General features: G+C 38.2%; 1 pseudogene; it reads left to right on the top strand.

The window, feature by feature from the left end:
* Positions 1-21,837: 21,837 nt before the first annotated feature.
* On the top strand, positions 21,838-23,031 carry LOC130888169 (glyceraldehyde-3-phosphate dehydrogenase-like; annotated as a pseudogene).
* Positions 23,032-24,189: the final 1,158 nt, after the last annotated feature.

Raw genomic sequence — 24,189 nt, 5'->3', positions numbered from 1 at the left:
AAAGATTGGTATACAATTTCTCTACATCTCAGACTAAATAATTTGAATTTTCAATGTCAAAAAGCTAGATTTGACCTTTGCAATTTGGCTGAAGGAAAAATTTGACTGTTTCAGTTATTAAAGGAAGCTATTAAAGGAAGTTTTTTCAAGTTAATTAAAGGAAACACAAAGTGATGCTAATAGTAATAGTAAGATTATTTTCATTGACACTTTTTAAAATCACGACTTAATGGTGATATCAGCTTAATTTATACTGCACACTACATAAGAAAAAGTAAAGACAGCATGTGAGATGCTCCATTATTTGAGCTATTTCTTACACCAAGTATTGACTTAGACACAGCCATTATTGCTTTTGTGCTTTAAATACTATATATGGCTATGGTAAGTTTTAAGTTAAATTAATTGTCTATTAAATGATCTAGATTTTGAGGGTGCAAAATTCCTAATGTCCTCTGATTTTATGTGGTGCTCTTAAGACCTGGATTAAATTTAAAAATGGATTGTTAATTTTTATTATCATCATTTTTTGCTTTTGAAATTTTATGTGGTATCATCAGGAAAACATTTAAAAGAGTTTACAACAACTTTAAAACAGATTAAATTTTGAAGTCGAATGTATTTTCTAAATGTATTTTTATTTCAATCTACAGTTTTATTGCTAAATATATTAAGTGCAACAAAGTTAAAATGCAGACTCTTACTGACAAGCGTTTACAACCAAGAAAACAGCCATTCATTTCAGAAATCTCAATTTGGTCATTTCTCTCACTGCAAACACATAGCTCAGCATTAGATCCTTGGCCACACTTCATATTTATCAATAACTTTGTGGATTTTTGTCTAGGTGTTGACATCAAGCAAGGGCCTTTATCTCTAAGTAATTTGGTAATTTTCAAGTTGAAAAATGAAGGATGATTTTTCTATTTTTATTATACAATACATTCTGTAAAATATATGAAACTATTTCAGGTACTTTACAATTTTCATTTACAGAAGTAAAAATGACCAAAAAAGATGGGTCAGGAGATTTGATGTACAGGAAAATAACTAAACTTATAGTTCTAGTCAAAAAAGAAATTCTTACTTTGTGTAGCAACATACAGAGCACACTTTGAACCCATATCAGGGCATTAATAACTGGACATGATCTCCTGGCTCTACAGCCAACTTTTTGCAGGGCTACAATCATCTGCCTCCACAATTCTCATCAGAGAAAGTCATGTTACATACCCCACATTATCAATACAGCAGTGAACCACAACAGTATAAACAAAATCTTTTACAAAATAAGTCTAGGAAAAGAAAGTAGCAAATTATTTTCAAAACTAATAGAAGTTAATCAACCGATTAGAAAAGTTTAAGACATTAAGTTCATTAAAATTAAAGCTCATCTTTCATTTGTCTCTATTTAAAGTAGATATAAAGCAGGGTTGACTTACATTTGATTTGAATGATGCCCATTCCATCTTCAGCATTTATTCCAAAATTCTAAGAAAATTTAAACATGATCCAGTTAGGAATTTATAGCCTAGTAATTTTGGAATAAGGAGTGTGGGCAAGCTAGGATGAGAATGTCTGCAGATAAATCTTTCTTTTGCTATGACATGTCAGGGACTGAAATCTTTTTATTTTAAATAGAGACTGTTTAAAGGTTTTTAAATTGGGTGTAATGGGATTAATGATGTTCCTTAGACTAAGTACCAGGTGCTAAATGCATATAAGAAAAATGCAAGCAAGGTAAGACCAATACATTAGGAAGCTGTGTAACTTAGGTAAAGTCTTCTGAATATGGCATGAATCGTGAAGATATGCATCTATGTGTGTTTCTTGTGCTTCTTTGACTATTTCTCTTTTGTTTCTTTGTTTTGTCCTATCCTGATTTGTCTGTGTTTATTTTATCTTACTATTATTCTGTAGATGTTCATTTATTATCTAACAAGAGACAGAAAGGGTGTGGATTCAATTGGGAAGGAGATCAGGAGGACCTCGGAGGAGTTGGTGTACAGGCAGCTTTAATCAGAATATACTGTATGAAGGTATTTATGTTCAATAAAAAAAATAGAAAAAAAAACAAAAAATAAATAAGTCAGGAAAAATCAATCTAATATTACAAATACAAAATGATATTCATAGACACTTTATTAGGGGTCAGACACCCTTCTAAACACCTTACCTACATTATCTTATCTGTTCGTAACAACTATTTTATGAGGAATAAACATTACCTCCATCTAATAATTAGTATACTATATGCTGCAAAATGAATTAAAAGTCACATGCCTAGTAAAAGACAGTAATGGTGCTCCAAGAAGAGTGCCTTCCTGCAAGTTGGAAAAGCTGGCCCTGAGGACAGAATGATGGGAGGGCTGCCCCTGCCTGAAGACCCTGCATAGTAGGGAGAGCAGGCCCTGAGGTCAAAAGAACTAGAGAGAGAGCCCTGCCCCTCATCAACTGCTTCACTTGAGACAGTGGCTCATAAGTCACACCTTGGCAACACAGTAGAGTTGTCCCTGAGGACCTGGAAAGGAGTGGTCCCTCCTTTGCTCACTAATGCAAGGGGGGAGCTCACCAGGGAAATACAGGAATGCTCACTCTGGTGGTGGTTAGTGAAAGGGAGAGCATACAGGCTGACCAACCCTGCAACTACCCAGACCAGAAAAATGATTATGTGTTATCCCACAATATCCACCTTTCACCCCATCTATGATCTACCAGAACACATTACATGATGGGATTGGTCCTGCAAACCCAAAGTAGCAGAATTTCCAAAAGGAGAAGGAGGAGGAGGGGGGGGGGGGAAGGGGAAGAGGAAGAAGAGGAAGAAGAGGAAGAAGAGGAAGAAGAGGAAGAAGAAGAAAGAAGAAGAAGAAGAAGAAGAAGAAGAAGAAGAAGAAGAAGAAGAAGAAGAAGAAGAAGAAGAAGAAGAAGAAGAGCTACAACAGGATAACCAAGAGCAAGAGGAGTACCAGTGAGGTTCAGTGAGGGTCCAGCATCAATAATGTAGCTGAAACCAGAGGCCTTGAACCAGACCAATGACTCATTGCAATGAACACTCACAAGTAAAGATATGGATATAGGGTTTACTGCGTGACTCACTGTGTCGCACTACAGCTTCCATGACAAGATTGATTTTTTCCTTTTTTCTTTGAAGTTGATATATGATGTTTTAGGAGGGAGGTTGGAAGGAAAGAGTTTGCATACGCAGGGACAGAGAAATGAATGGGAGGGAGATGCATGATGTGAAAAACACAAAGAAGAAATACAAAGAAGGAAAAAAGAATTCCTGCCTGCCTCTAAAGCCCTTGTCTTAATTATTGTTTAAAAATGATTCCTAGCTTATGTGATATGTATGAACTCATGGTATCTCCAAGTAAAATAGGAATATGCTAAACAGATCGTCAGCAAGATTTCGCAACCTTAGTGTAAAGAGACCAGCTTCCAGCCCCTGCCCTGGGTTCCAAAAGAAACATGCTTCTCAGGAAGGGAGACAATGAAAAAATGTCTATGATAATTTTACTCACTCAACCTGAGGGTCATGTTCTTTATTTCTTCTATAATTCTAAGACTCTTGTCCTAATTGTCTATAATTCCTTAGCTCTAATTCTCTGTTGCAACTCTATTTTCCTTCTCTTTGTTTATCCTCCTGTATTCTTTACTCTCTCATTCTTTATTCTTCTCCATCCTTATTTTTTCTACATTTTTTTCTTCTGTCACTACAAATTTTCAAGCATATATGTATATATGTATATATCCATTCATTAGCAACATGTTAGCAATAAAAAAGTACAAGGCAAATTCTCAGGGACACAGGCATTCTTTGAAGATATGCAGCAAAACTTATCAGCTAATTTGTAGTCAACCACAGCTGCAGTTATGAGAGTTCCAGCTACTTCTTAAAGGGACTGCTACAGATTACAAATGGAAGAAACTAAACCACTGAGAGATCTAAGAAAAGGGCAAAGAATATGTGCACTCTTTATATTCTTAATTGTGATTAATAATATCTAGACATGGTTAGACAGTTAATAGTCTTTTTGATCCCCTGAATCTAAGGCCCTAAACAAAAGCAGTTAGTCTCCTGAAGCTAAAATCTTGCACCAAAAACTAGTACAAAGTTTTAATTGCTATTTTGACTCAGAGCAGGGAGCTGGTGGTGAAGGAAGTTTAGGGCAACATAGGTGCTATTGATTACTGCAAAGACTATGATATAATAACACCAGACACTGGCAATATTGCCCTAGTTCACTGTAAATCCTCTGAAGGGCTAGGATCCTACAAAGCCAACACCTGTAATAGCGTAAGTAAAATCTGTGAAAGTTCTGTTTGTGATCTGTCCAGAAGGACACGTCTGGTCAACTTGCTCTGTCACTAAGTTCAATGATAGAGAACAAGCTTCTGAGTTTCTTACCATATTGTGGACAATATAGAATATAAAGAAGTCATCTTCCTGATCACTCACAAATATATGTACCCATAAATTGGGATGGAGTGATAAGATTACATGTACATATTACATGAAAATGCATGGTAATAGGGAGATGTAATCGCTGCTATTGCACATATGAAATTACAGATGAAAACAACAGTTTTCAGAGTCAGTAGCCCTGAAGGCTCTGCCTGGCAGGGTTCCTCCACAGAGAACCATTTCTCACGTGGGTAGACATCGGAATTATCAATTGCTACAAGTTGTGATTGTGTCATGTCCCACACTAGCACATGACAATTGCTCCTGACAGCTCAGCACTACTTTCACTGAAAGACTTGATTTAACTTGTCTTCTTGGAGACTGTCTGGTGGATCGTAAGCTATTCTGCATCTCCCTGGTCTCTGTGCATTAGATCCTAATGGCATAAACTTTCATCCCTGATCTTGCATCAAATCTGTTCTTACCTGAAACAAACAGTTTATAAAAGCAAACAAACACACTAACAACAAACATTTGTTCTGGGATACGATTTCTTGTGTTGAGTTTGAGTTCCTTATATTTAGATATGGTGAGACTCTGTAAAGACCAGAATCCATAAGAATGACATTCAAGAGAAATTTGACTGGAAATTTAGACCTAGACTACCGAATGGCAGTAACTGTGTGAGATATTCATATCTACTGTGGAACCAAGACAAAGTCCAATCCTGCTAGCCTAATAATTCCTGAACTGAGAAGAGAAACCTTCAAACTAGTATGAGAAAATAGAAGAAAGAAAAAGTCAAGGGAAGGAAGAAACTTCAATATGAGATTTCAGAAAGATTTCAAGTGAACAGAATGAATGCAGCCCATTGAAGTTCCTAATTAATGTACTAGGACTACTTGCTGAAGGAACCATTCAAAATTTCTTCCTTGAAATTGTGCTTTTGTTTTCTCATTAAATTTTTCCCAGAAGTTTTGTCTGCTTTACAACCAGTTTTAACTTGTCACATTTTGAAGCCATAAGAACAATCAGCACCACTGCTAAGGAGGCCCCTTAGGCAGTGTTACAGGCTGGATTCAGAACTATATATATATATATATATATATATATATATATATATATATATATATATATATATAGTGTCACTATATCCTCTTAAGAAAATCACTTCTGCTGTCATGGGATCCATATTTAACTTATTAACTATAAGAAAACTGATAAACAATATCGTATATTGGCTCTCCTGTGTAACCACTTTCTGTTCAAACAAGGAAGCAGCAAGGTAAAGAAACTTACATAGAGTCACAAAACATTTCTGAAATGGCAGAACATAAGGGCAAAGATGCTGTCTTGCCATTCGTAAATAGGATTCAAATACATGAGTTTCCCTGGGATTTAGCCTTCCAACAAACCAAAAAACAAATGCATGCAGAAACGGTCCTGTGACAAGAAACTCTGAGATGGAATGCAGGGAAACTGAGAGGAAGGTTTCCAGCAGAGAGAAAAACCTACCCTTGCTTCTTTAAAATGGGTGACAATACAGCCAGGGCTGTGCTTCAGACATTAGCACATAAGTGAAAGATGAACACGAAACACAAGGAAGTCAGACCGAGGCTGGCCTGTGTATATGAGTCACTATCTCATACTGATCATAACAAGCAGTCTCAGTGTCTTCAGACCAAAATCCATCAAAGCTGTATCATAGAATTTAGGGTACCCATGTGCTCATAAAGGTATCATAGCACCCCATAACTAGCTATGAATACACAGGTGACAGAAGTTTTTTTTTTCTCTTGCTACATATACATTTTAATGCAATATTTGTTTATGGAAATTATCCTTAAGGTGTTGTGTGGGCATAGCAGCATTCCGATACAAATACAAAACGATAGCACGAAGAGACGTCATCTTAAAGATGTTCAGATATAGTCTGGACCTATACTGGGCAAACATGGATGTAAGCTACCAGCCTTTGTAAATGCATTGTTTTTTAACTGTAATGCTGTTGTGCCCGTGCACAACACCCATTTATCTATTGTCCCTGGCTGCTTCCTCACGGACACAGGAGAGGTGAGTATATGTGATAGTAAAGAGGAAACATACGGATAAGCTTTTATTTGGAAGTTTTAAATTTAATTATTTCTATTTCTTGTTTGAGTGTTTAGCCTGCATGTATAGTACTGCACTTGCATGCTGCCTGGTGACCTGAGAATCCAGAAGAGAGCACTGGATCCCTAATGTAGAAGTTAGCTCAATTCAGGAAATAACCAGGCTAACTTAAGGATTAACAATTATATTTTCACTTATTATAAGGGGAAACTCATGCTACAAGAATAGAAAGTTCAAGTTCCGCTGTGTCCTGCTGGAATCACCCAGGCACAGCAAGCATCTGGCCCATCCCAGTTTTTCTCCTGGGCTCCAGGTAGCCACGCCTTAACTAGGTTTCACTTCTTAAAGATGATTGGCTAACAAAGCTTCCCCAATCACCCTGACACTGAAATTAGAGACGGGAGTGAGTCACAACATGGGTGTTGGGAACTGAGCCCAGGTCCTGTGCAAAAGCACCGAGGACTGTGAACTGTTGAGCTAGTTTCTGAGGAGTGTTGCCAGACCTCTAGACACCTTCAGGCAACTAGACACTTAGACGATTACAGTTAGAGAAGACAGAGTTACTACATTTTTACATGAATTTTATTGTGTTTATGTTTTTCATTGTGAAAGCATGTTCCCAGGTGTCCCTGATATGAAGGGGGATGTGCAAACATGAAGGGTAAAGAACAACTTGCAGAAGTTAGTTCTTTCTTTCAACCCGTGAGTTCCAGGGATTGACCTCGTGTAATTAGGATTAGATTGGAATGCTTTTGCCCACTGAACCACCTTACTGTCACCATTTTTTTTAAAGAACTTGAATGTGTTTCGGGGGAGGCAGACAGAACCACAGACCAAGACAGACAGACAGAGAAGGACTGTGGAAGACAGCTTGCAGAAGATTGTTTTCTAGAATTCCACATAGGTTCCAGAGGTGGAACTTAGTTTATTAGCTTTGACAGCAAGATTGTCTATTCCCTTAGTCATCTCGCCAGCCCAATTTTCTGTGTGTTTTAGGTCAGATGTCTAAGCCTAATTTATAATGAAATTGCTGTTTCTTTAGAATTATGTTTATCCTGTAATAAGTAAGAGAAAAACCAGAATGATGCATTTAAAGATGTATTAATGTAAGGTTGAATGAATGCAAGGAAATAAGAAATGGGCCCTTAGGCTGCAGACACCATAAAAGAGGTGGGGTTGTATAACATACGTGGTGTGACTACATAGGGTAGTATTTGGGGTATAGAAAGTCAGAGAAGAAGAAAAAGAGGTCTAACCAAAACTAAAGATTATGAAAGCTGGCTAATTTGCAAAACAAATAATATAAGTTAGAGAAAGAGAAAGGGGGAGAAGGAGAGAGAGCCAGAAGGATAAAAATCCTACACATCTGCGAAGAGTTGACCGCAGATGCCCTGAGTTACTTACCAAACACTTCAGTGTTAAGTGTGAGATAGCTAAGCTTAAGCTCTTGGCCAGGAAGGAAACAGAGGCTACTAAGCCGTAAATACTCTTGCCACTCTTCTTGATTGCCCACCAGAACTAGTTAATAAATCTCTAAAGTCACCACACAACGTGATCTCAAGATGAAGAGAAAATAAGCTGGAATTGAGCAAAAACTTTCCTCGATGTAAGTTCAGCTTTTCCATTGTCAAAGGTGTTATGAAGGCTGCTCCCCTTGTGGAGAAAGGGGAAAAGATCACACCCAGCTGTTAATGTTGTACTTCACCTTACCAACCTACAAGGCGATATGATACGTGCCTACTGGCAAAAGAACCTAACAAACAAACAAAATGTCTGGGAAAAGGCAGTTGCAGCTCTTTGACTGGGTTTGAGGTCCAATCCATCAGAGAACATTCATATGTAGTAATGTAAACTTGAATAAACAACAGTTGTAACAAAACAAACATAAAACAACAAATTAACAAATGACAAAATGTCTGAGGTCTTAGGCCCTAGAAGCATACTTGCTACTGTTGTTCGGGTGAAATGACATACAGCCAAGCTGCCCTCTAAATATTTGTGTTTAAACACATAGACAAAGACTACTTCTGGCCTCAATCAGAGAAATTTCTCTTTTCAATGAACAGTAGTAAATGAATAGATGTACGGCTGCTAAAGATGCCAAGAGTAAGTGGTGGCTGGCAACTCAGCCATAGCATCTCACTTCCTCCGAGGTTTGGATAACATTATGAAAGACAGTACAAAGAAGGGAAGAGAAAACATAGGGAGAAGGGTTGAGAAATGCTGCATCTAGAGCATAGCACAGTCAGAGCAGTAATGGTTTCACAGCAGTGGTGCCTGACTGCAGTGTGTCTACGCAGGACTAGGCCTATAATAGTCGATATTAAATCTTACTAGGCTCTACCTTTCTCTGCCAAACACTGAATGTTTCCTGTTGTTGTTCTGGGTGAGGAAGTCATTGTCCCCAGTCATATACAAACTTAGGAGCTCACCAGCCTCCAAAAAATAGAGATAGTTCAAAATCTATGGTCACACATAGGATCTTGGTTAAATTCAGTGGATCTCAAAAAAAAAAAAAACTTAAAAATGGGACTCCTTTTGCCTAAAAATTAAAGCTAAACAATTGACTTCCTAAAGCTAAAAAGTCTTCAGTACAGATAAAGAAATAGTTAGGCAAGTAAGAGTCATCAAGAGTGGAGAGGAATCTTTGCAGGCTTTACATCTGAGGGTATACTATCCAGTATATAAAGAAGTCAAAAGATAGAGCGTGAAGAAGCCAAACAAACTAATTAAAAACAATGGGCTATGGACCTGAACAGAGAGTCGTCATAAGAAGAAATAAAACTTCTGATAAATACCTTTCAAATGGTTTGTCATCCTTAGCAATTAGAGAAATGTAAATTAAATCAGCTTTGAAACTTCATCTTATCACAATCAGAATGCCTAAGATGAACAAGACATTATAAAACATAAGTTGATGATAAGATTAATTTAGACCTTAATAAGCATTTAAAACTGAGCAGTCGTGAGCAGTTGAAGCAGAACTTTCTAGCTTAGGTAAGAAAGCTAAGACGGTAGTCTTGGCAAATATGCCGCAGACAAAGGAAGTTTGAAAAGTAGTGAACCAAGCATTTACTCAAGTAAGAAAAAAAAAAGAAAGAAAGGAGGGAAATGAAAAAAAATCTAAGAGCGAAATCCAGTGCAAGAAAAATTACATTAAGTCATTTAATCCTTAAAACAAAACACTTCCACAGAAATCTGAAGCAACATCCTCAGACCTAGTGGCCTGTGTGCATGTCTATTGCCCTTTATAGTGGAAAGTATTAGGACTCAGACAGCATGTTGCTTGGAAGATCAAATCCTTACAAAGTGTTGAATCTAATCTATAATTTCTAGCTTCAGAACTTAGCAGCTAATGCTCAGTAGCTATATTTTGAAATCTTCAAATTTAGGGCTAGCATTTAACATGTGATGTGCAGTAAGGAGAAGAGAAAGCATGCTCTGGGTAGTTACATTTTGTACATAGTTGAAGGAAATGATGCTTTACCACCTGTTTCACCTGAGCAGATTCAGTGTGTAAATAAAACATTAAAGTGAAGAAAATAATCCAAGTGCTTTGCTGCTGATGCAGTACTCGGGGTTCTGGAAGGCAGGCTGTGCACATCAGGATAGGGAATGGACTGACAAGGAATGTGTGCACACAGACCCTCACTCTCTTTGTTTTCTTACTTTGGTCGCAAATATTTAGACCACTAGCAAATCCGTGAGTAATTTCTCTTACTAATATATGTCTTCCGATGTTTTTCAGCAAGATGTTACACACAAAATCCTGAATAGGAGATTAATATCATGTTCTTGCTTTGATTTCATACTCACCTCCCCCCCAAAAAAACTCAGTCAGTTGATAGATGAAAAGCGACTTTTCGTTCTTTGATTCCATTTTACAAGGATTCAGAGAAGCTACCAGGATTTAAAGTCTCCCTTTGAAGTGAGAAGATTGGTTTTAGTCTTCCACTAGTGAATTTTTTTAAGTCACTGACTGCTAATTCTCTTTCCTCCCATGATATTTGCATACTGCTATTGGATAAAGTTTTCCTGCAGAGAAGAACACATGTTTTCTCACCCCAGTGACAGAAAAAAGAAATTTCTTCCATATACAGCCTGGTGAAGCAACGGGTTTAACTGAGGTCATTTCCAGAGGATAAATGAAGGGTTAAAAACAACTATGCCACTGCAGAACAAAAATCTCTCCCCAGAATCGCAACTATACACACAGTCTCAGAGAGGAGTGCATCCTCGAGTACTTTTGCCTCTTCATTTCGGAATGATAATGAGCCCAACATTATACAGTTTTCCTGCAAATCTTCAGAGCTGCCAAGAGTTTAGGAAGGCAATGCCATGGCAGGCTCAGGAGACTTCACTGACAGCAATCACCTTATGGAGACTTACCAAATGCTTCCCTGTTCATTGGGAGAAGAAACAAAAGTGAAATCAATGATAAGATCAAACATATTCATCTGAAATTATTGAAGAATAAAGGCCTTTTTAGCTGCAGAGCCCACTGATGGGGTGCTTTGCTCATGTGGCTGTTGTTGTTGTTGTTATATTTTTTTGCGTGATTGCAAGATAAAATGGGCATTGACTTTAGAAAGTTGCTCATGGTTTCATGACTTGGAGGAAATAAATCACCACCATTATTTCCTTTTTATACATTCTGAGTGTGTATGGAGAAATTCTTTGAAGTTACATGGTTCCGATGAAGAACGAGCAGAGTGACCCAACCTTGACCTGTTAGCGCTTCAACTTTATCATTGTGGTAACTTTTCATTTTTCAATTTCTATTCTTTGAGGTGACACCACTGTTTTCTTTCTTTCACAGTATGCTTAGTGGAACTTCTGATCCCTGCATATGATATGTAAGTCCATATTGATCTGACCTTCGTCTCATCCAGAACTGCTCCTGTCACCCCAGGGGTTCTTTTCTCAAACTGACACTGTAGCAGCTATGTGTACTTCTGCTTGGCTTCTCTGGCCAACTCTGGCTGACTCCTCTGCCTGGGAACCTCTGTGTTCCTAGACCCATGTTGCTGTAACAAATCATTTCTGCAAGCTACTTTGTATTAATTTTTTACTATGTCTCAACTGCTATCCAATATGCATAGAATATTTATTCTTCTAAATAATTATGGGAGGTTCATATTATTATCTCCATTTATAGACTTAGTAACTTTAAATACCTTCCTTAAGGTGCCACAAATAAGAAATATAACATAAATGTTACTTAAACCCAGGTATGATTCATTCTAGGTCCCTTGCTCCGACCAGATTTCTAAGTGTCACATTGCAATGAGATGCTGGCTGCACTACAATGTTCTAATATACGGAGTCTCTATATTACAGTAGGGATACATTCCCCCAGAGAAAATAGTGTAAGCTAAAATCATTACATCAGAAATGTTGCTGAATATCATTATCTAGAAACATGAGTCAGTATTATGCCACTCATGTCCAACATTAGGAACATTAAAATTCAAAATCTGAGTTACATTTTCTTCCTCTGAATGAGTATTGCATTCATGTCATGGTAACGTTGACATTCTTGAAGAAATTAACTACTGTAAGGTAGGAATTTATAGTCATCCCTTATTAATTCCTGCTTTTTTTCTAAGAGACTAGTAATATCCGTGTAATAAGAGCATCCTGGAACATGCTATTACCAAGTTTGGAAGCTGTGACATCCACTGCACAGTATGTTCTGTTAACATTCATCCTCTCTTCTAATATGTGTTCTCCCTCTCCTCACCCTTTTCCTTCTCCCAAAAGCCTATCCTTAAGTTGCTGATTGTCCATGGCTCCTAATAGATTAATGATGCCGTTTCTGTGCTCTTCCCTTACATATTTTCCATATTCTAGTATGAAGTCTTTCTGATTTAGGGGTGGCAATTCATGCATTACAGCTGTGTGTGCTCTTGCATCTTTGTCACAGGCTTAAGTTTGCTTCCCTTCTTTTGTGTCACCGCTATCATTTGCATACCACTTTCCTGATGTAGAAAATAGCAGTTGGAGGTGAGCCATCCTGCTGTTTCCTCTCTGCTAGTAAATTTGTCCAGCTTCCTCAGGAGCAAGCCTAGCCCTTTTATGCTACTTCTACATGTGAGGGGGAAAAAAAACTATTTCATTTGTAATTATTATTTTCAGGCTTTGTAGCATCTATTTGGAGCCTTTCTCTTCCCATTGCTTCAGTTTCTAACCACCTAACTTATCCAAAAAAATTAATTAAGTCATTCATTTGGACCAATATCTTACTCCAGTCTTGTTAGAAACAAAAGAATGGTCATTTCCAGACACAACCACAAAGCCTAGAGGTACAGATGACTAGTGACTATTCAGTTTTAACTTTATCTATGCAAACCTAGTCCTAGAAGCACCTATGGCGATATGCCTACAAATTAATTTTATTATGGTTTTAATGCCTTAGGCTTGATTCTTGGATTACCATTTCACACCAGAATTTATTTACCAACGTAAACATGCACATCTCAGAGTCCTTTTTTTATCAGGAAAGAGAGCAGCAAACCAGTCTATATGGTTCCCATTGGCCTTAAAATCAGAACACATCAGGAGTGCCTTGTTAGATGAATTTATCAGCAGGGAAGCCTGCAGCTCATCAGCTTTCTGTTCCTCAAAAGTAGGCACTTACTGCAGTCAAGAGGAATTCTTCCTAAGCATTTCTGGTCATGGGGATGTTTTCATTACTTTCAAAAATGTCAGAATAAGACAAAAGAAAAGTTATCATATTTATTTTCCTTTCTAATATTTCATTTGAATTAAAGGCTCTTCTTAGACTTTGATCTTTTTAGTTAATAAGTGAAAGTTACATGTTCTGCTAAAATTAAAGCTAATAGTTCTGTTTATTTATCAAATAAATAATTATACAATCTACAGTAGGTTACATACAATTGTAGGGTAGATATTCAGACCTCAAAAAGAAGACATTTAAGCTAATCATACTGGAGCATAATGAGAATTTTGGATAAGAGACTAGAGGAAGCAGGAGTGTGTTCCAGAAGCCTTCACAGGAACATATCATAGAAGAAAACAAGACAGTAATGAAAATTGGCATCTAATATGTTTGAGAGCTTGTTTTAACTCTCAACAAACTTAGGTCGTTGCCATCTTCTTTTTCTATAAACATCCTTTTCCCTATTTTGTAGATAAGGTTGTCTCATAACTTAAGTAACCTGACAACTTTTGTGAGTGAAAGAAGAGTTGATACCCAAAATTGAACTTATTCCAAAGTCTTTATGTATTCTCTTAGATTGTGTCATCATTTAGACATCAATTGAACTGTGGAAAGATATAATTGGGTGATTTTTAATGTTTATTTTAGTTGTAATTATATGTGTGGGGTTGGTATGTGACATGAGGGTAGGTACCCTTGGAGGCCAGAAGAGGGTGTCAGATTCTCTGAAGCTGGAGTTACAGGCAGCTGTGAGCAGCCTGAAATGAGTACTGGGAAATGAACTTTGATCCTCGGCAAGCCTGTTTCTAACTATTGATACATCCAGCCATCCTCTAACTGGAAGATATTTTTTAATATTAAAAATAGATTTTTCTCTCATAGTATACACAGCAACCACTGTTTCCCCTTCCTCCACTCATCTTACTTTCCCTCCATTTCCCTTCAGAACGGAGCAGGCCTCCAAGAGATAATGACCATATAACACAAAACAAGACACAATAAGACAAGGTAAAATCCCTCCTATTGAGGCTGACCAAGGTAACCCAATAAAAGAGAGTCTCAAAAGCTGTCAAAAGAATCAGAGACACAGGTATTTCCACAGTTAGGATTCCCACAAGAATAGAAAGGGAACAGCCACAAAATATACACAGACGGCCTGGTACAGACCCATACAGGCTCCATTCTTGCCACTTCAGTCTCTGAGCCCAATGAGCCCTGCTTAGTTGATTTGGTGGAAAATATTCTTTGTTGCCTTTCAACGGAATTTTCTGACATGAAGTGAGGAGAAAATTTCAGCTAAAGAGACCAGAAAGTTTTAAACATAAGTATTTACAAAATATTATGGAAAATTTTGAGCAAAACTTGAATAATCATGAAATTATCCATAAAGATATAATCATGGAAATGTATTATGAATATTAACACTATATGTTAAGAATTCTCCATCAATTCTCTTGTCGATTGGAAACTTTTTTTTAAAGAGGGAGGGCTTTTTCTTGATACAGCATTTAAAAATGAAGAAAGTCCATTGCCACACAGAAGCTAGGGTGTCACAGAAGTATGGCATCTGGGGAGAATTTATCAGAAGACAGGAAACACAAAAGAGAGGGAGAAGGGAAGAGAGAGTGAGAGAGAAAGATAAAGGCTTATGCCTGGTGCTTAACGAAGTCAGAAGGGGTGTCACATCCCCTGGGACTATAGATAAGGTCATTTGTGAGTTGTAAGGCGGATACTGAGAAACAAACCTTGGTCCACTGGCAGCATATACTTGTAACTACTTTTAAAATTGTTTTTATTGAGCTATATATTTTTCTCCACCCCTCCCTTTCTCAACCCTCCTCTTCTACTTGCTCCTATGGTCCCTGTGTTCCCAATTTACTCAGGAGATCTTGTCTTTTTCTACTTCCAGTGTACATTGGATCCACACATATCTCTCTTAGGGTCCTCATTGTTATCTAGATTCTCTGGGATTGTGAAATGAAGGCTGGTTTTCTATGCTTTATGTCGAAAAATCACTTATGAGTGAGTAGATATAATATTTGTCTTTCTGGGTCTGGATTACCTCACTCAATATGATCTTTTCTAGATCCATCCATGTTTTTCTGCTGTATAGTACTTCATTGTGTAAATGTATCACATTTTCCCTATCCATTCTTCAGTCGAAGCAATCAAAGGCTATATCAGCAATCTATGTTATTTTTAGAGTTACTAAGACTACTGTGAGCAGCATTTCAAGAGCAGCTGTTATTATGCCTGGTATTAAGATATTGATTAGTCTGTGATTCTTGTCAAGAACACTGACAGTGCAAATGATAAATTTACATACACACACACACACCCCACACACAACTTTCATACACACAAATCTATATCCACATGCACTTATATGTATTGTGCAAAGTTTTAGGTAAATATGAAATAATACAACTCCTTGAGGCCGTATCAAATAACCTCGTTGTTATGTTTCTCAAAACCCTCTCTTTCTCTGTCTGTATTGGTCTCACTCCACCCCACCAATTGGAGCTTCCTCCTCCTTTTTTTGTTTCCCATTTCATATCTCCTGTATCCTGCTATATCTCTCTTAACTCAGCCCCTATGTATATATATATAATTTGAAGGTATTATATCAATGCCTATGCCAAGAAAAAATGTGGAGGCAGGAAAAAAATTTTCTGTATGGCAAAAAACTATCATCAATGCACACAAACAGCCCAGATAATGAAGCAAAAGCCTTACCATCAATATTTAAGAAAGGAAGCTAATATCTATTATTTACAATGGACTATTGAAATTAAATACCAAGAAAATAAAAATGCCAATCAAAAAAGGTCTAATAAAATAAATAGACCATCTTCTAAAGGAGAAATGCTTGTAATCAATAACTGTTTTTTAAGTCTTCAATATTCTTAGTCACAGAGGAATGTGAATTGAAATGGTTTGAGATGCCAGCTCACTCTGAGCAGAATGGCTATCACTAAGAAATTAGATTAAAAAAAATATTGGAGAGACTGATAGGAAAGAGGAACACTTATTTACTGGGGGTGTGAATACAAATTAATATAGCGATCATGGAAATCAGTCTGGTGGATCCTCAAAAAAATTTAAACTAGTACTATCATACCTAGCTATTCTGTGCCTGAATGTATGGAAAAAAAAAAAAAACTAGTTCTCACCACGGAGATACTTTATACATCCATGTATGTTGTTGTTATGTTTATTATAGCAAGTTAATAGAAACAACCTAGAAGTTAATCACCAGACAAACAGATGAAGGAAAGGTGGTATGTGTTTTTAAATGGTATTTTTATTTACCTGTAAGAAAATGAAATCATTGAATTTGTAGGAAAATGGATGAACCTGAGAAGAAACGTGATACTCAGCAGGATGACTCAAGCTCAAAAGGAAAAGAAGGAACAAAACAACCCATGCTGTCTCTTACATAAAACCCTATATCACTGAGATAGGGAAGTAGACACAAAGTCCTTCCCTAACCAAGAAGCTATTTGCAATTTGAAATGATAGCTGCTAGGAAAAGGGAAAAAAAATCTGTGTTCTCCAATGGAGTGTCACTGGGTCTATCAAAACCACTCCAGACAGGCCCTATGACCAGAAGCACTTGGCCAACACAAAACAGGCTCCTATCGTTTGTTCCCTATACACTCTTTATTTCATTGTAGTAGTTTTTTTCTTATTCGGTTTTTATTTTGATTGATGCTTGTATTTGCTTTTGTTTTTGTTTTTGGAGAGTTGTTTTGCGAGACAGAAAGAACAAGAAGTTGAACATGGGTTAGAAGATTGGAAGAAGATTGGGAGGAATTGAGTGAGGGGAAAGAATATGTTCAGATGCATTGTATGAAAAACATCTTTAAATTAAAAGTCCTAGCTGATACACACACACACACACACACAGGTGTAATATTTACAAAGTGGGGGCAGGAGAGATGGCTTGGTGGTTAATCACTTTAGTGCTCTCTTTGAGGCCCCTGGTTTAACTCCTAGCACCTACATCAGGTGTCCCAAACTGTCTGTAGACACCCTCGTCTGTTCTTCTTGAGTGCCTGCATACAATGGTGCACATGCAAACACTCAACTGCCTACACACACACACTCACACATACACACATACACATATAAAGGAGTAAAACAAGTCTTTAAAATTTAAAGACGATGACATTAGGTGATGAGTTTTCTTTTTTCTATCTTCACCTCTATTTTACTGTTCTTTCTGTTTTTTTTTTCTTTTCTCCCCCCCCCCCAAGTGTGTGTATGTGAAACTCCATTGCTTCGCAATGGTCATGCTACAGTTAACTGAGATGTTTAGAGGTTGGACTAGGTGCTTGAGGGGATTCCGTGACCTACTGAAGCTGGTTTCTATTTGTCAATTACTCAGAATTAAACAATTGTATTAAAACACAGAAAGAGAAATATCTCATGTTTTCTCTCACATGCAGATAGATGTTAGTTTTGAACTTTTAGATACCTATGTTTTAACTGGAATACCCATAGAATTCAGAAAATTAGTAAGGAGACATGAGGGGAGAACTACAAGGGAGAAACAGAACAAAGTGGTTCAAAGGTAAAGAAGGGAACAAGGAGGCTTAAATGAGATAGGAAATGAAAGTGTAGGGTAGAGAAGAGAATAGGGGCAAGGAAGCTAACATTAAGGATATTTTGAAAAGTTGATATGGAGACTCACTTGTGGAGACCCAAAAATATGAGCCTATTCCACTTTGTATGAAGGTGAGAAATTTTGAGTTTATTTTGCTCTCTCAAAGTTGTTGATAACAAGTGTGGCTATAAACCCTGGCCTAGGTGGGCTCCCAATAGATCAGTTCCACTGTCACAGTGGGTGGGTGCACCCCTCGTGGTCCTGACTTCCTTGCTCATGTTCTCCCTCCTTCTGCTCCTCATTTGGAACTTAAGAGCTCAGTCCGTTGCTCCAAATTGGGTCTCTGTCTCTATCTCGATCCATCACCAGATGAAGGTTCAAAGGTGATATGCAAGATATTCATCAGTATAGGATAGGGTCATTTCAGGTTCCCTCTCCTCAGTTGCCCAAGGTACCAGCTGGGGACATCTCCCTGGACACCTGTGAGCCCCTCTAGAGTCAAGTCTCTTGCCAACCCTAAGATGGCTCCCAAGGCCAGCTGGACTGGGACTGAATAAACATGGGTGGAAACCGGACTCTCTGAACATGGCGGACAATGAAGGCTGATGAGAAGCCAAGGACAATGGCACTAGGTTTTGATCCTAATCATGAACTGGCTTTGTGGGAGCCTAGCCTGTTTGGATGCTCACCTTCCTGGACCTAGATAGAAGTGGGAGGACCTTGGTCTTCCCGCAGGGCAGGGCAGGGAATTTGGACTGCTCTTCAGTATCAAGAGGGAGGGGGAATGGAGTGGGAGGAGGAGAAGAGGAGTGGGGATAGGGGGAGGGGAGTGTGGGGAGGGGACAATATGTGGGAGGAGGGGGAGGGAAATGGGAAATGGGGAGGAGGTGAAATTTTAATTAAAAAAGAATAAAAACAAAAAAAAAAAAAAAAAAAAACCCTGGCCTAGGGTGTGGTTACTTGCTGTTTGGACATTAAAATGGCCCATAGAAGTAGATTCGAATGTTCCACCCTGACTAAAGGTCAGAGAATTCAAACATACTCCTGCTCCTTGTTTTGAAATAGGAGGTTTGACTTAGGGAGTGGCTGCCTGGAGGATACCTGGTCCTAGGGTTTTTTCACTGCCCAAGCAGCAAATACTTCTCTCAAGAATTAATGGCTTGATGTTTCAAGTATCGGGACAAATAACTATTCCGGTTGTCCTCTGTACCATGTTAAAGCAGTCTTTGGCTTTCTTCCCCTTTTTTTGTATTAGAGTATAAAAATGTATGGAAAATTAAACATGGGTGAACTCAGAACACAGAACTCAGCATGAAGGAGAAGCTGAGTGCCCCTCCTGTCACTATCCTACATCTCTGTTTCTTTTTTATCTCTGCTCCTCCTATTTAACTCTTACAATACTCGTACCCCTACCCAAGAACACATGAAACTGAGGGATCTAGGATCTCAGCAGGTCACCCTAAAATGGTGGTTCACAATACTCACTACCATAGACACATTTTGAAACACATAAGTACACATAAATAAACAGAAATTTTTTGTGCCAATACAAATTGGATGCCAGGGGTTTTTGTTTATTTGTTTTCTTTCTTTTAATAGAGAGAAAGAACATGACATTGAGTGGGTATGGAGGCAGGGAAAGCTCTACAAAGAGCTGGGGGATGGGAAAATCTGTTATTAAAATATACTGTATGACATTCTCAAAGAATAAATGGATACATATAAAAGTATATCACTGGAATTTCCTTATAATGGACAGCAATGTCCCAGATCTAAACACCACAAGCTAATAAATAAAGACTCAGCGCCAGCAAAATTATGACTCTTGAAGCTATCAGACATTGAGGTTTCATAGACCAATATGGTTTGATAGACCACGTTTCCCTGAAAGGTCACCGTGAATACCCACAAAAAATTACTATGCCCAATAAACAGCAGGAAGCAGTTTGGAGAGAAATAACTACACCCATATTCCCAAATATTGTCTATAAATGTTTGTTTACATTTAAAAGGGGATATAATACAGATATGAATAATTTGCATTGGTATGGATCTTGGTTTATTGATACAAATTTAAGGTCAATTTTGTTATATGTATATGTATTTCTGACCTTGATAAAGGTATTGTGTTTGTGTAGTTCACTTAAAAATGTAATGTATAATTAAAAAATATAGGTTGATAGATAATCATCTATAATAGTCAAGCTTGTAGTCATGTTGGTTAGATTTTCTAGATATATAGAGATATACTTCAGTTAGATAGATATTCTTCAAATTTTTCAGAGACCTTCAGAATATGGCATTTAAATGATTTAAAAATTTAGGACTTTTCATGACAATGAGACACATCTGCTCCTGGCAGGACAAGCTACTTCAAAAGCATGATGGGCATTAAAGAGGTTTCTTATGGAGTTAGTTAGCCATTTGCGCAAGAAACTGCTCTTGCCTGAACTGCTTCACTGGACATGCAGGAACCACAGAAAAATGACTGCTGAACTTGCCTAAAGGTGAGATTATCCTTTGGGGTTACTGCTTCATAACAGAGTCTGCGAGATATCCTAAAGGATACAGAAAAATGTGACTGAACTGTCTTTAAAATTTCCTACTTCATGGAAAGTCTGCTGGATACTATGGGCCTGTAGGCTGAAGATGGATGCCCCAATGTTACAGAAGAACTGGGTAACTGTACAGGCAGCAAGATGTCTCTGTCAATTCTAGAGTATGGAAGTTGCTTACAAAGCACTTACTGTTTACTTAGGCAATATTATATCCTTCTGGAGTCTTTGATGGAGTTCAAAAATTTACAGCCATAGTTATAGTCTTCCTTAGTTATGATAAAAGATAAAGTAGATATAAATATTGTAACTGTAATTCTTCCTAGATACCTGTTATATGTAATTTTATTATGTTAAAGCCTTCATTTTTGTTTAAACAGAAAAGAAATGGTGTATGAGTTACTTCTGTCTTTTTGGTGCTTTCATTGGTTAATAAAGAAACTGCTTTGGGCCCTTGATAGGGCAGAACTTAGGTAGGTGGGGAAAATTAAACGGAATGCTGGGAGGAAGAAGGCAAAGTGAGAGAGACACCATGGAGCCACCAGAGACTGATGTGCCAAATCTTTCCCAGTAAGCCACTGCCATGTGGCAATACACATATTATAGAAATGGGTTAAACTGAGATGTAAGAGTTAGCCAATAAGAAGTTAGAGCTAATGGGCCAAACAGTGTTTTTAATTAATACATTTTCTGCATGGTTATTTCGGGTGTAAGCTAGCCAGGTGGCCCAGACAAACAAACAAGCCCACTCCCTGCAACAATACTACAAGATTTTGCTCATTAACCCTTCTAAACTTGAAGGTAAGATTCAATGGCTAAAATCGACCATACTAGATACATCCTAATCCTTAAGAGGTACCCTACTATTGTTATATTGCTAAATATATGTATACAAAAAAATGTCTAATGACTAAATGTTGTACCCATACATTTGTGCATTTTTAAACTCTCATAAAATGTTTCTTTTTGCAGTAAGAGAAGATTAACAGAAAAAAAAGAAGATTAACAGAGACCCACAAGAGGTCAAGGGAGAAAACTGTTTTCTAGACACAACAACGTGTGGCTTCACAGTAGTTAGGACGTGATAGCATGCACACAACCCTTGCAAGTTGAGACAAGACAAAATCACAACTAAGGGTGGGGAGAAGGGCACAAAGCCTCTACCTGAGCTAAGGTACTACTGGCAACTGATAACTGCTGGGATAGGGACACTTAGTTTTCTTTAAAGGAGTGGCCCCTGAGAGTTCAGCCTTGTTCCAGTGAAAGGTTACATTTCTGAGAGTATATAAGTAGCATAAACTATACTTAATGATTTAAACATAAAAATAAAGAAGAGACCATAAAGTTGGGTAGGTGAAGAACGAAAGTGAATCTGAGAAGAGGTATATAAATATTACAAAAATATTTTGTACAGCTCTCTGCTCCTCCCTGTTCTAGAGACAGCCTCTTCTTTCGTGCAGTGCCTGCCTCATTCCAGAGACACAATGGTGAAGGTCGGAGTGAACGGATTTGGCCGTATTGGACGCCTGGTTACCAGGGCTGCCTTCACTTCTGGCAAAGTGGAGGTTGTTGCCATCAATGACCCTTTCATCGACCTCAACTACATGGTCTACATGTTCCAGTATGACTCCACCCATGGCAAGTTCAAAGGCACAGTTAAGGCTGAGAATGGGAAGCTTGTCATCAACCGGAAGGCCATCACCATCTTCCAGGAACGAGATCCCGCCAACATCAAATGGGGGGATGCTGGCGCTGAGTATGTTGTGGAGTCGACCGGTGTCTTCACCACCATGGAGAAGGCTAGGGCCCACTTGAAGGGTGGGGCCAAAAGGGTCATCATCTCCGCACCTTCTGCCGATGCCCCCATGTTTGTGATGGGTGTGAACCATGACAAGTATGACAATTCCCTCAAGATTGCACCACCAACTGCTTAGCCCCCTTGGCCAAGGTCATCCATGACAACTTTGGCATCGTGGAAGGACTCATGACCACAGTCCATGCCATCACGGCCACCCAGAAGACTGTGGATGGCCCCTCTGGGAAGCTGTGGCGAGGCGGCCGTGGCACTGCCCAGAACATCATCCCTGCATCCACTGGCGCTGCCAAGGCTGTGGGCAAAGTCATCCCAGAGCTGAACAGGAAGCTCACGGGCATGGCCTTCGGTGTTCCTACCCCCAATGTGTCCGTCGTCGATCTGACATGCCGCCTGGAGAAAGCTGCCAAGTATGACCACATCAAGAAGGTGGTGAAGCAGGCATCCGAGGGCCCACTAAAGGGCATCCTGGGCTACACTGAGGACCAGGTTGTCTCCTGTGACTTTAACAGTGACTCCCACTCTTCCTCCTTCGATGCTGGGGCTGGCATTGCTCTCAATGACAACTTTGTAAAGCTCATTTCCCGGTACGACAATGAATTCGGCTACAGCAACAGAATGGTGGACCTCATGGCCTACATGGCCTCCAAGGAGTAAGAAGCCCACCCTGGACCACCCATCCCAGCAAGGACACAGCAAGAGAGGCCCTCGGCTGCTGAGCAGTCCCTGTCCTAACTCAACCCTTGACACTGAGCATCTCCCTCACAGTTTCCATCCCAGACCCCCAGAATAGCAGGAGGGGCTTAGGGAGCCCTACTCTCTTGAATACCATCAATAAAGTTCATTGCACCCCTCAAAAAAAATTTTGTACAAAATTCTCAAAGAACTAATAAAAATGAGAAAAAATATATCAACATCAAATAATCTATGTTATATGTTCAAAAGACAAATCACCTGTATAATTTGCTGTGTGATATTTCAATTTGTGTGCTAGAAAATAAAGCTTGCTTGGAGTTAGAGGGCAGAGTTAGTCACTAGCTGACCAAAGTTAGCCATAGAGGTTTGGAGGACTGGAGACAGATTGGAGAAGGAAATAATAAGGAGGTGCTGGGAGAGGATATTGACCCTTTCTGGAGAAAAAAAATGGAAGAGGAAGGAAATTACTGTGGCTGGTCCCCTGCTTCTCTGAACTTCAGGTTCTTACCTCAATATCTGACTCACAACTTTTTATTGATAATGAATGATTAGTTAAGGCTTCCATAGTTTTCTTACCCAGATTTATATATAAACTCATATTAAAAATAAGAAACATCAGATAAATCTAAATTGGGAAACCTGATTGGCGGGGCTCCTCAAATGTAAAGATATCATGGGATATTAGGAAATATAGCAGAGGAAGCCAAGACAAGGATAGAAAAGAGAATTACAAAGGTATTAACTGCATCTGAAATGCAGACGTTAGTAGATAAGTTTGCAAGACCTACTAAAGTTGTCAAATGCTAAAGTAGTACCTCTCAGTTCATCCCTTACCTTATATAACTAATTAGGTATACAATATGGTTGAATGAGAGAAATTGATGGGATGATTTTTCCCTGCTCTTAAAACATAAAATTATTTAGAAATCAAAGTTTAATAAACACCAATGCATTAACATTCCATTTCAAGGACAAATATCAGAGAGAGTAAACAAAAGGCACTTTTCAAAATCAGAGTCCACATGTTAAAACTAAGTGAATTTTGAAAACAATAAACATAACAAGACATAAGGTTCTGTTATTATTGAATGAAGTAGATTGAAAAGAAAAATTACCAAAGACAAATAAGACCCTTTCTTAATGATAAATGTATCAATGTCAAAGTTTGTATGGTTAGTGACTATGACTGTTTATTTAAAATATTTCACAATAAATTCTTTCAGTAACTCAGTGAATATCTTATATATAAGGAACACCAAAATGGTTACTTAAAACCCTCAGTAATTTTTTTTGTCATATCTTTTTATTTATTTT

Source organism: Chionomys nivalis, chromosome 16, assembly GCF_950005125.1.
Source record: "Chionomys nivalis chromosome 16, mChiNiv1.1, whole genome shotgun sequence".
Lineage (NCBI taxonomy): Eukaryota > Metazoa > Chordata > Mammalia > Rodentia > Cricetidae > Chionomys > Chionomys nivalis.
The sequence above is the reverse complement of the archived record's forward strand: the minus strand, read 5'-3'. Positions and strand labels throughout refer to the sequence as shown.